The sequence below is a fragment of the Porites lutea genome, chromosome 6 (genome assembly GCF_958299795.1).
Source record: "Porites lutea chromosome 6, jaPorLute2.1, whole genome shotgun sequence".
NCBI lineage: Eukaryota > Metazoa > Cnidaria > Anthozoa > Scleractinia > Poritidae > Porites > Porites lutea.
In genome coordinates, this window is record NC_133206.1 from 23,225,903 (window position 1) to 23,237,984 (window position 12,082).

At 39.8% G+C, this 12,082-nt stretch overlaps 2 protein-coding genes across 3 annotated transcripts in view; one reads left to right on the plus strand and one right to left on the minus strand.

Moving 5' to 3' along the window:
- LOC140940293 (potassium voltage-gated channel protein Shal-like) overlaps positions 1 to 12,082 on the plus strand; it is a 399,369-nt gene that overhangs the window by 228,312 nt on the left and 158,975 nt on the right. The gene's annotated exons all lie outside the window — the stretch shown is intronic.
- The window catches only part of LOC140940297 (apoptosis regulator BAX-like), a 276,596-nt gene that overhangs the window by 183,224 nt on the left and 81,290 nt on the right, over positions 1 to 12,082 (minus strand). The window lies entirely within an intron of this gene.

The following is a 12,082-nucleotide window of genomic DNA, read 5'->3' on the forward strand; positions in this document are numbered from 1 at the left end:
CGGTGCAATTAGGTAGACCTGTTACTATCCCCCGCGCAACCACATGGGGAGTACTTTGAAGCGGTCCTGTCTGGGACTTTCGGGGGTAGGGGGCGGGGCAAATCGAAAATAACTTCTCTTTGTTTTTGTGAACCTCATTTCTCGCACGGTTGACAAGGTGACGGCGGACTCCGTACCTTTGGAAAGGCCCTTTTCAAACATGTCCTGGCAACATGCAGGGCATCACGAAATTAACGTCAACACCTTGAATCAACTCCATGAACAGGGAGAGGCGATAAGTCCCATCTTAAAAGATGCTTGATGTCTAGACGTGAATAGTCTGTCCACAGTCATTTTTCATTTTGTATTTCGGGACCATTTGACAGCGTACGAGTGAACCGGAGCGCAGTAACGAGCCCTAACCCCACCCCATTGCCCTTGCGGTCAATAAATCATCGCGTTTTTCAATTTTTTTATGCGCGTTCGAGAACCTCCAAAGGGAATATTGAGGGTCTTTGTACAGTTTCGGTTTATTTTACCGACAAAAAAGAACAAAACAAAGCAAAAGACAAGTATTCTTGGGTTGCACGTGACGTCACCAAAAATCAAACTAAGAAACTATCGATTCTTCTGAGTTTTTACTTTCACGAGGTATTACAGTACCTAAACATCTTTACATAAACAAATTTTTGGTTCGAAAGGGTTCTTCGTTTTGCGAGAGAGGACGCTTGAATTTCCAGGCTTTTGCGTGACGCGGCATTTAGCTGGCGGCCGGGAAAGCTCTTATGTGGGTTAAAAACATTACCGACTTTGGGAGATTTTGCAATCTTAACATTCCTTGTCTCAGAATAAATATTACTGTAATCTTTATGAGTTCCTCAAGCGAAGAATTCACCCATTAGTAGGAAAACTCGAAAACAGATGTTTTTGTTGGTATCCGGCGGCCATATTGGTGTTCCTGAAAGGGACACCAACATGGCGTTTCCATACGAAGCTTTATAAATTTAGGTAAACCGTTTTTCGCAATATCTCGCATTTGAAATATTTCACAGACCTGATTCTTGGCAAGGATTTTTGTATATTCATCTTTTTTCATTTCCCAGATTCTAGTCCTTCTGTATTGAATGGTTTGCATTTTTATTTTTCATTGCGTGACAGTGCAAGCCGAGAATACAGAAACACGCAGAAGCAATGTGGTGAGGAAGCCCAAAAAGAAACCATAAGGCTTAGGTCATCCCCTTTTCGTTCGCTTAGCGTCGAATAGGTTTTCTGGTTTTGAGTGGGTAGGTCGGTGGGGTGAAAAAAAAAATCACAAGAAATCTGAGAACGGGAGGCCTGAAACACCAGCATCATTGCCGTGGAGACTGAAAACAACAAGACATGCTCACCAAATCGACACAAACTCAATCTGGCGGAAAATTTGATGGTCAATTTCATAAAAAAAGGCCCAAAAAGGGTAAAAAGCAAAGAGGATACACCACCGAACGTTTTATGCCTCGAAATGATGTTATAATGCTATTTTTTCTCTTAATAGAATTAATCTAAGTCTAAAAAAATAAACCTTGTCGTTTCTTTTTCTTGCTTTTTTAAAAAATGCCAAAAAACTGGGTCTTTTGGACGACACTAAACGAAGAAAAAATTAATATAGGAATTAAGCTCCCTTAAAGTATAAAAGTATAAGTTTACAAGGACAGGATCGAACGTATACTGAGTAACTAAATGATAAAAACTTGATCAAAATTAAATGAAAGGCTAAGAGCCTAAGCGCTGTCTGATAACGAAACGGTAAACAAGAAGTGCTGCCTTTCATTTAAAAGAGACGTGAAATACTGGTTGGACCACATCCTGAACTCCCGCGAAAACCGCAAGAGAGGAACGTTCAGGGCTAAGGAGACTAAACAGGGGCGTAGCTACTTGTACGCACGGTTTGCACGTGCGTGCCCGAAAACGTTGAGGAAAAAAATAGAATGAAATAAACATAACTAAAAAAAGTCGGTTTCCAGAGAAGCGACGACATTAATTGGAGAACCGAATCTTGGATGATTTATTTATATAGCAAGCTTGATGATGTAAAGCGTGAACGCGTTGTTTTCTCCGCGACCTGTCTTCGGAGTAGACGAAGTAGGGCACAATTACGTCAGTGTGTGGTGCTTTTGTCGGTCAAAAATAATGTGACAAAAAGGGGTAAAAAGAGTCATTTGTAAACTAAAGTCGGAGGTACTACAAGCTTGATTTTTACTAGCTGAATTAATGATAAACGGTTGACGTCAATGAACATAACAAGCCGACAGAATTAAAGAAGATGTAGAAAAAGTTGGCCGTACCTCCTGAAAAATCCTGACTACGCACCTGCTAAAGCCTGAAACTGAACAACAGGAGTCTTGACGAAACGTCCTCAGTTATCACCTGTCCGGGGTCGTACTTTCAAGGAAACGCCGATCAAGAATCACTCATGACGGAATGAAAACTCCTCGTAGCTTCCAGCGAAAAAAGGAGTGACAACAGTGGTAAGCGGTCGTTCTGTGAAATGTAACGCAATCGGTCAGTGTAAGACGCAGACTGCGGACTGCAGACTGCAGACTGCGGACCAGGGGTAAAATGCAGACTGAGTGTAAAATGCAGACTGCAGACTGAGAGTAAAACGCAGGCTGGGGTAAAATGCAGAATAAAGACTGTAGACTTTTTAAACATTTGTGCTCCTTTTTTTAGCTTCTTCTCCAAATCGGTGAAACAGCTAGCCGGTATCAGTTACACACTTCGCTTCCTAGTTGAAGTGGATTGCACATTCGCCAGAAGTTTCAATGAACATCCGAACAGGTTAAGTCTGTTTACCTTGATTTGCAATACTTTCATAGAAGGTCATCCAAATTTCCTGTAGAACATCTTTGTTGATGGAATGATTTACTCCCTTTTTATCGCCATAATTCTTCCTGTACAGTATTTTGGGTCAGCAGCTTCCATTTAAGCGTAAACATCGTGGTGTTGTAACAATTCACGGTCCCTGGTCACGTATATCGAAAACTCCCGAAAACTTCGCGTCTAAACTTGAAGCGTGAGGTCTCTCGGACGGAAAAAAAGGTTCCATATTGCAATTTTATGTTTTTGGGTCGTCGACAACGTTCTAGAGAAGAAAGTCCTGAATGGATTTGTGATAGCAGATGTCTTCAAGTAAGTGTTCGTTTACATGTATTTGCGGGATTTTTTTATCCTTAAACCTTTCCACAACTACAGTTTATGCTCGGTCTGCATTTTACCCCAGTCTGCATTTTACTCTCAGTCTGCAGCCTGCATTTTACACTCAGTCTGCATTTTACCCCTGGTCCGCAGTCTGCAGTCTGCAGTCCGCAGTCTGCGTTTTACACTGACCGGTAACGCAATCTTTGCCGTTTACGATCTTCCGGCGCTTGGATTTGAAACGTTGTTGTTTGGTATGTTCTCCCGTGTGGATACTTGACATTTCCAATATATGGAAACACCATGCTAAGGTACGAACAACAGACATTCACAACATTGTTTTGTACGCTAAAATCTGATTTCATGGACGTAAAACGTTTTGAATTTTAAGACTTTTTAATATTAGTGCTTTGCCCTCCCTTTGACAACTTCACGTGACTGGTGCACTTGGCAGGAGTTGACAGCTTAAATCTGCCTTTCTTGATAGCAAACGGCATTAATTTATATCAGATCGCTGTATAAACACGTGTTGGTTTCTGATAGCTGATAACGTTAAATCACTGTTGCTCAAACTGATTTCCTATTGCATTTTTCTGAGTTTTAAGCATCGACCCACTGAGTCTGGAAAGCTCAAATTTCAGAAAAGTACTACTAGTATTTTTTGGCCTCAAAAATTTTCTTTTAAGTTGCCCGTAGTTTTGAAAACAGATTTTGAAAGAAGAGATAACGCTCTTTAACGTGGTATAAGACTCGTTACTGAAATCGAGGTACCAGTCGACGATTTTGGGCTTTGAAATTTGCCATTTTTTCATTGAACGAAAACGTTCAAAATATTGAAAATAATGAAAAATCTCCAAAATATTACACTTTCGTTCAAACTGAGTAAATCACCACTTAGAATGTGTGCAATTAAGTACTCTTCTGAATAAGTTATTTGTTGTCCGCATTACAATGGATTTGAATTTTAAAACGATTTTTTTTGTGACACATGGTCTCGGGCCTGGAAAACCCGGTCCGAGAGCCGCGAAACCAATAACCCCCCCGTACGTGGAAAATAATTATCGGATCGAAGTAAAAATTACATTTATGTTAATAGCTAACCTAGTACTACTTTGTGAATTTTTTTGAGAATTTTCGATTTTTCACTTTTGTAGACCTCTGGTCGATATTTACTGACATCCGCTCTTAAGAATTTTGAAGGCCCTGAGAGAAGAGTTGTATCTTCATCCATTGACATCATATCACCTCAAAACCATCTTGTTACACGAATGTGAAGCTTATCCACATCCAAACCAGTGGAGCTATGATAGTTTAAGTGAGAGATTCCTTAGCTTTCTGCAGAGACTGGAAGACTCTTTGAATCAGTTCAACTGCCCGCATTACTTCATCACACATTTAAATTTGTTCGAATTCTTCGGTCGCCAAAGGTGTGATGAATTGGCTAGAAAAATAAAGGAGATAATACTTCATCCAGAGGAAGTCTTAATAAACCTTATCAAGTAAAATCAGCAAAATTTAAGATCAAGGTAATTCTCATGACCAGAAAAGCTTGAATAAGTTCCAAGATATTTACCTGAAGCTAGCAGTTTATTGTCACAGTAAACCACAGCCTTTGGTTTCCACGCTATTATTACCATCACACAATTGCTAATTGATGGATAGTCGAAATAACTGAGTAGACGGTGACGAACAAGCCGAGGATTGCGTGACGACGAAAATCTTCCTTCCAAAGGATAAACCAAAAATATTAACTCCAAGACAGTTGTAACTCTTGTGTTGTATATAGGCCTGCAGAATGTTTACTTTTTACCTTGTTTTATCTGCGTAATAAACAAGAAATTGGGAACTCCTTATATGTACTGTTTACACCCCTATTCCTTAGCCAACGAAATCAGCCGTCTCTCCTCACTCCTCGTTGCTAGGGACGTTCCGCTGTTATTTTTATAGCGTACTATACTATAATCTAGATTCTTGTTTTTATAGCCTAGTAAATTTTATTAGGTTCCTTACAAAAATAGTTCTTTATTTTTTGACCACGTGATGGTAAATAGTTTTGTAAATAGATTTTTATTGGTGATATCCTAAATGCAACATAACAAAGTTATCTTTCTTAGCTGTTAGGCTGTACAAGACAGCAAAAAGGTCATAAAAGCACGTTATTTCATGTAAGCATAGCCAAGCTTTAGTTACCAGTGGTATTACAGTTCATAAGTTAGTTGACTGATTGTCAATTACGATGGAGTACAAGCGTTATCTAAATTTTGAATAACTAGTAGAGCGTTATGAAACCGGAATCCACAGGGTGAAATCCAGAATCCAAAACTTTCTTGGATAACCTTACAAAAGCGAGCCTTCCTTCCCGAATATTTAAGGTTGCTCCGTCTCATTAATACAGGTGCATTCAGCTGTGACGAAGTTTTCGTCATAACTTTTTCATTTTTAACGCGATGGCTGAGAAACTTTGCTAAGAACAACAGATATCATTCGGTAATAGTACGAAATATTCTGATTTCATTGATGGTAAATACGTTTTTCTAAATTAGCGCTTAGAAGGACCTTACTGTTCAAAGAAAATCGCGTCTAGTAAAAAAAATTGCTGATGTTTTTTACTGAAATTTCTGGTATCGGCTTTAATTGCGTTCGAGGTAAGAGAACGCAACCCCTAATTTGTGTTGGGTGTTTTGCGCATTATTGGGTGTCCTGTGCAATTAATAAGGGAGGTTTTTTTGATATTGCATTTTCGTCGTCGACACACATTTGCCTCGCTTTGAGGCGCTTGCCTTCGTTTTGCCTCACTTTGACGCGCTAACTCGTGTGGTGATTCTTGTGTCCTCGGCGTTCATCTTTCAAAGGTTTTCACTGAGGTCTGATATTCTGTCTTCATCTTTTAAAAAGTTTGCTGAATCTTTGTAGAGCGTACATCGATCTGTGTTTGCTGAATCATCCAAAGCGTTCATCTTGCAGAAGTTTACTGTTAAATTTTAATTTGGATTAAGCCTTCATATTTTTCAGCATGGTTCGTCACTGTCTTAGGAAAATGTCTGCGACTCCTGGTGCATACATCAAACCGGGTTTAGTTCGGCGGTCGTTGTGCCACAAAGTAAATTTACCGAGTTGTGTAGCTCAGCGGCCGTTGTGTCACAAAGTAAATCTACGGAGTTGTGTAGCTCGGCAGTCGTTGTGCCACAAAGTAAATCTACGGAGTTGTGTAGCTCGGCAGCCGTTGTGCCACAAAGTAAATCTACGGAGTTGTGTAGCTCGGCAGCCGTTGTGCCACAAAGTAAATCTACGGAGTTGTGTATAGCTCGGCGGCGCCATTGGATCATGACTTGTGATACTTTCGGCACCGGACAAACGAACACTTTAACTCTGTGTTATTTATTAGTAAAAACTCATAAACCAGCCCACAGTAGCCCCCACTCTCGAGTCACTAAAATCAACACGCTCGACCAAATTACTGGAAAAGTTATTGACGTGAGCCGCACACACATTCCGTTGAAGGCTTTGACAGGGTTAGTGCGAAGTTTGAATTCAGATGTGAAAGCTTTTAAAACAGTAAATTCAATGTAATTCATTTTGTCAACAAGTGGACGATTGGATGCTCCTAAAAACAACAGAGGAAATTTTCCGAAGAAATGTTTTGGAAGAAAGAAAAAGAATCCCGGGTTAAGCACTGATCGGCCCTTGAGCAACTGCGCCGCGCTGTAACTCGCGCCAGTAAAATGAAATGTTCTATTTACACGCCCGACGCACTCGCGGTGACAGGCACTTGACACTGAACCATACGATATCTTTTCAAAACCTTCTTATAATGATACACAGTTTAAATAGAGGTTTCGCTGTACGCAACCCTTACGTTCAAAATATGCCATAATCATATTTATCTATATCGCAACCACCCTTTCCCCTCAACTGCTACCTTTACGCCTAACAAACATATCGAACGCACTCTCCTAAGCTCCGATTACTCCTAGTTGATGTAATAAATATGCCAGAGGAATTTCAGAAAAATCGTTCGAGCAGAAGTCCGTAACTAAAAGTCGCTCAAAATTCAGCTGTGAAATTGTTTTGCAATTTCAAAAATAAATTGCTATCAGATAGAAGGAGACACCAGTTTGAATTTTCGGACAAGTAAATTCAGTGTTTGCTAATTCTTAAAACAAAAGCCGATTGCCTATCGTGCTATTCTTTAACAGGTACTTTTTAGTTTTAGAAGCACTATAAATTGCTCCAAACCTTGCTCTTAGGTAGAATGACTTGTTCCTCGACTTTTTTAAAATATCCCTTGGCAGTTTTGGTTCAAACTCCTGCTACATACATTTTGATGCATTGCAATGCATCCTCAACGGCTTTTCCCTGCTGTACGTTGCTTCCAATTCAGGAAAAAGGTAGTGGGATTATAAGCTACCTTGTATAGAAGCTCAGATAGAACTGTCCAGCACTTTTAAGTGCTAATTTCTCAAGAAATATTTACCATCAATGAAATTGGAATATTTCACATTATTACCGAATGACTTCTGTTGTTATTTGCAAAGTTTCGCAGCCATCGCGTTAAAAACGAAAATGTTATGACGGAAAATTTGTCACAGCTAAATACTCCAGTATTAATGACGGAGCAACCTTAAGTCTTGAAGTTCAGGGCCCGGTTGCATAAAACCTGCACTTAAGTGCTCACTCAAGTAGGTCACTTACGAATCCGTTATGGGTGCACTTACGGGTGTTTCATGGAACACACTTAGCACTCTCGTAAGTTCCTGTTTTACGTGGTGACTTACGGGCTCTCTTAAGGGCACACGTAACTTTGATATAGTAATTTATTAATGACTCATTCTATTTTTATTCAGCTAACCATTGATGGGTGTAAAGAAAGTATCTGGTCGTTTCGAACACTTTTAAGCCTCTGTTAGATAATTAGGGAAATTCAGGTTTTACTGAGATAACGCTATTTTTTCAACAGAAGAAAGTGTGTCGTCATTTAACTGTTTTTTTTTTAATCGACCTCGAAGTTTCGACATAATCAAAAATAGTTTATTAAGGTAATATCAGCACAGGTTCTAATCTAACTCGTCACTGTCAAGTTTTCGTCTGAACAACTGCAACTTTAGATAAACTAGCTCTTCCTTCTTTTTTAGAATTCTCATTTTAACTTCATGCTCTTCTTTTAAATGCTGTTCTAATACCTTTTCAATGTTCATTTCTCTATTTTCTTGTTCCCTAACAGTGTCGGAATTACAGTTTGGTTCTTTTGTTTGTTCCTCCCTCAAACGGCTTTCTTCTTGCTCGTTCTCTGAAGTTTTCTTGCCACTTTCCAATTCAACCATCCTATCTGGGCCCACTAGAATGTACGATGAAGTAGACGGTCGGCTGTCTTTCTCACTGGCGTCACTTGAAGCATCAAGTGTGTGTTCCCCGGCTTGAATATTATCTCCGGAGTCTATTCCACCAACTATACATACGAGGGAGGGATTTTCTTTTGCAAGCATCTCGGTGATGAGCTCGTCTACGTCGGCCCACTTTATTGCACCACAGGCCCTAGTCTTCTTTCGTTTGGCGTATTTGGCTTTAGTGGCTGACGACAAGTCCTCCCATTTCTTTTTAAGTTGTTCCTTGGTTCTTGGTGGGAACCCGGCGGCCACTAACTGATAACGAACCTCCAAGCATGTTTGCATTTTCACTCTAAATGTCAGTGTAGGAGATAAAGTGCCGAATAGAGTCATCTTTCTCTTTTTTACTTCATGGAGAAAAAATTTGACTTCATCCGTCTTAAAATTCGACGCTCGTTTTCTGGGGTTAGAGCCTTGTTCATCTGCAGAATTCCGTTTCATTCACATCCTAGAGAGTTGTGCGCTAATCAGCTGTGGGAATCGTGAATTTATGGCAAGATTTAACAATAGTCGAGTCAAAATGGTTGCAAATTGTTATAAGCGGCTTCTTCCGAAATAAATAGGAGCAACAATGCTGTTTGTCCGGATTCTCTTTCACTACCCCGACGAATCGTTATAAACGCATATCTGCCAAGTCTTTTTCACCCTAACTTTACAGGTTAATCAAGACAGGTTATAAGGATTAGTAGGCGCAAATAGGCAGTCCCGATTTTCCTCCTCGAGGATTTTAAAATCGGCTTACCTGCGGGTAGCGGAAAGAGATAAAAGGATGAACAAGTGTGCGAATGTTATTAAATCCTGAGATTACAGAAAATGATGTAAGCTGAACCTTTTTTAGAACCTTTAAGGAATACCGGGTTGAATACCTTTAATGGTCTCCATTTGTCTACGATGAGATCAATAGATATGTTTGTCTCTGAAAGGCGGTACATATGTGATGGTTCTGTCTTATTCCTATTTCTGCGTCATCTTTGTTTGCGATGAATCGTCTGGAGCATTGAAGGTTGACATTTTAATACCCTATGAGTGCAACTCATCAAGCCCGTTGACTTTCGTTGAAATTCGTTTGCATGCCATCGTTATTTTACTGCAATATTTATTGATGTTCTACTTTTTTTTCAAGGATGGCTTTGAAAAAAGTGAACATCAGAGGTTAACAAAGCGCATTAGAACGGAATTACGTAAATAAAAAACCTTTTTTTCACTTCTCAGTAAAAGATCTCGTTAACTTTAGTAAAAACAGTAAGGATACGGGATCTACATAGGTCCCGTAAATTTACGTGCTAATTTTCCCGTAAAAAAGGTTTTATGCAACACCCGCAGTTTCTGTTGCATAAATGACACTTAAGTGGATACTTACGAAAATCGTAAGTGTAGCCACTTAAGTGAAATCCCTAAGTGGGCCACGTAAGTGATTTAATGCAACTCACTTAAGTTACGAGTACACTTACGTATACCCGTAACTGTTACGGGCGTTTTATGCAACCGGGCCCAGATCACGCGGACTTTGAGTGTTTGAGTATTTTTTTTTTCGTTTGCGATTATTTCCTTTTTAAGTGTTTTTGACCCTCTACTCTTTAGACGCGATTTTTAACCTTTATCAAAACAAACTTACGTACGTTACTATTAATTTAAAAAATCAACAGAACTGAAACGTATTTATGGTGCGAAGTGTCGACAGGGACAAAAGTTCTGTTCTCTCCTGCCAAGAGTTATCCCTGGTTATTTTTGTATTCATTCATTTATTTAGTTAATTAACTCTATTCAAGAGCAAATTGGTTGGCCTAAACTAAACTTAAACCTTTGCTTTTACGTATAACATATCTTTGTTTTGACAAAAGGAGCAACTTTTATCTCTTGGCTCCAGATTTCTTACGTACTGAAATTTAACACACATCATAGTTAACATAACGTTCCCACCACAGTTACAAGCAAAACATTTCCGTAACATTGACACTTCAGCTCTAGATCCTAAGAGAGCAAATTCTAAGAGCTGGACAATTCTTGCCTTTGTGACTTATTCACCTCCCTGGTGGAGATAGACTCTGGTCTTTGATCTTGTATCATCTTTTCAAGACTCCGGGGATGAATTTGTTCCTGCTGCAAGTCATATTTGCCAGAAAGAAACAACAGTATCGCATCTATAATCCAAATTCTAGCTTTTATGTCGGTTACGGTGTTCTCAGTGACAACAAGATTGTATTCCTTGAAAAAGAAGGAATTCACACATCCAGATTTGATGTTCTTCTTTAAGAGTTCAAATATCTGCAACAACCTCGTGACGACGTTACCTCTCTCCCATTCTTCGTCCGCTGGAACTCTTGCCAGTTCATACAGAAATGCAGTTTTCAATAGATAGGTGTGTTCATAGCACGAACAAGATCCAAGTCTATCTGAATCAGGCACTTGTCCACTGCGCTGTAGAAGAATCTGTCCAATAATGTAAGCGCTCCTCTTACACTCAGCTACTCCTCGAAAGATCTTCGTTTCCAGTTTGGATGTAGAGATGCGCCAAACTACATTTTCAAAGGAATGCGTTGCATGCGTCGAGATGGGTGTTGGGATTAGATACAGTGTAGATAAACTATATTCCACAGCAACGCCTGAGTCTTCCATTCCTGACAAGACGTCTTGTGATTGGGCAGTGTACTATAATTCAGTGAAACCTCGTTATGATAGGTAAAGGGCACAGTAGGAATCACGTCGGCCGTTATCTGCATGCCAGAGTACAATCCCTGTCTCACTGATTTCACTGACTATCCCATGTTTTAACCACTGTCTGGCAAAAGTTCCTGGGGATAAAAGCGAATTTCTCGTTAAACCTCAACCGTGTTAAGTAATCAAGCTGAAGATACATACTTTGATTCTCTGAGGGAAGAGATATTCCCTATATCCCGCTTTAACGGGTCTTTCTCTAGTTCACTGCCTTTGCCATCTTTAAATTCAAATTTAAAGTAGCCTGCCGTATCGTTAGGGGAATAGGACGGTGCAGAGTTTTCAGCTAAGGATGACAAGTGGAATATAAAGTCGAACCCGTTGGGATCCCTAACTTTACATGGATGCATGGCTCCCTAATAACGTGACGTGGGTCTTCTCCAACAGCTTTCTTTAATTCATTTATGAAGGCAGTGACAACGCGGATAATATCACATGCCAGATTTGATTGTGGAGTCCTTCTGATACCATTGTTTCTAAGACTGTCGTTACACCAGCAAAACCTCAAGAGTTACTTCTTCCTTTTGCCTTGTGCCCTGTAAGCTTACAAAATTATTTTGATCTGAGTCTATCAAGATATCTTCCTGGCTTTTGATAGATATAACCTATACCATAATAAATACATACCTTCACAAATGAAGTCCACTAAATTTCTTAAACCTGCTACATGCCATTAGGGAACGCGCGTCACCCAAGCCGAAAGACTCTGGTAGAGCGAAAGTCGCCATCTTGAATTTGTTCCACCAAGAAAACTGCCAAAAACTGGGCACTAGAACCGGAAGTGATGTAATTTCGCGGAAATGAATAGGTAAGCATTTTCAGTTTCCCAG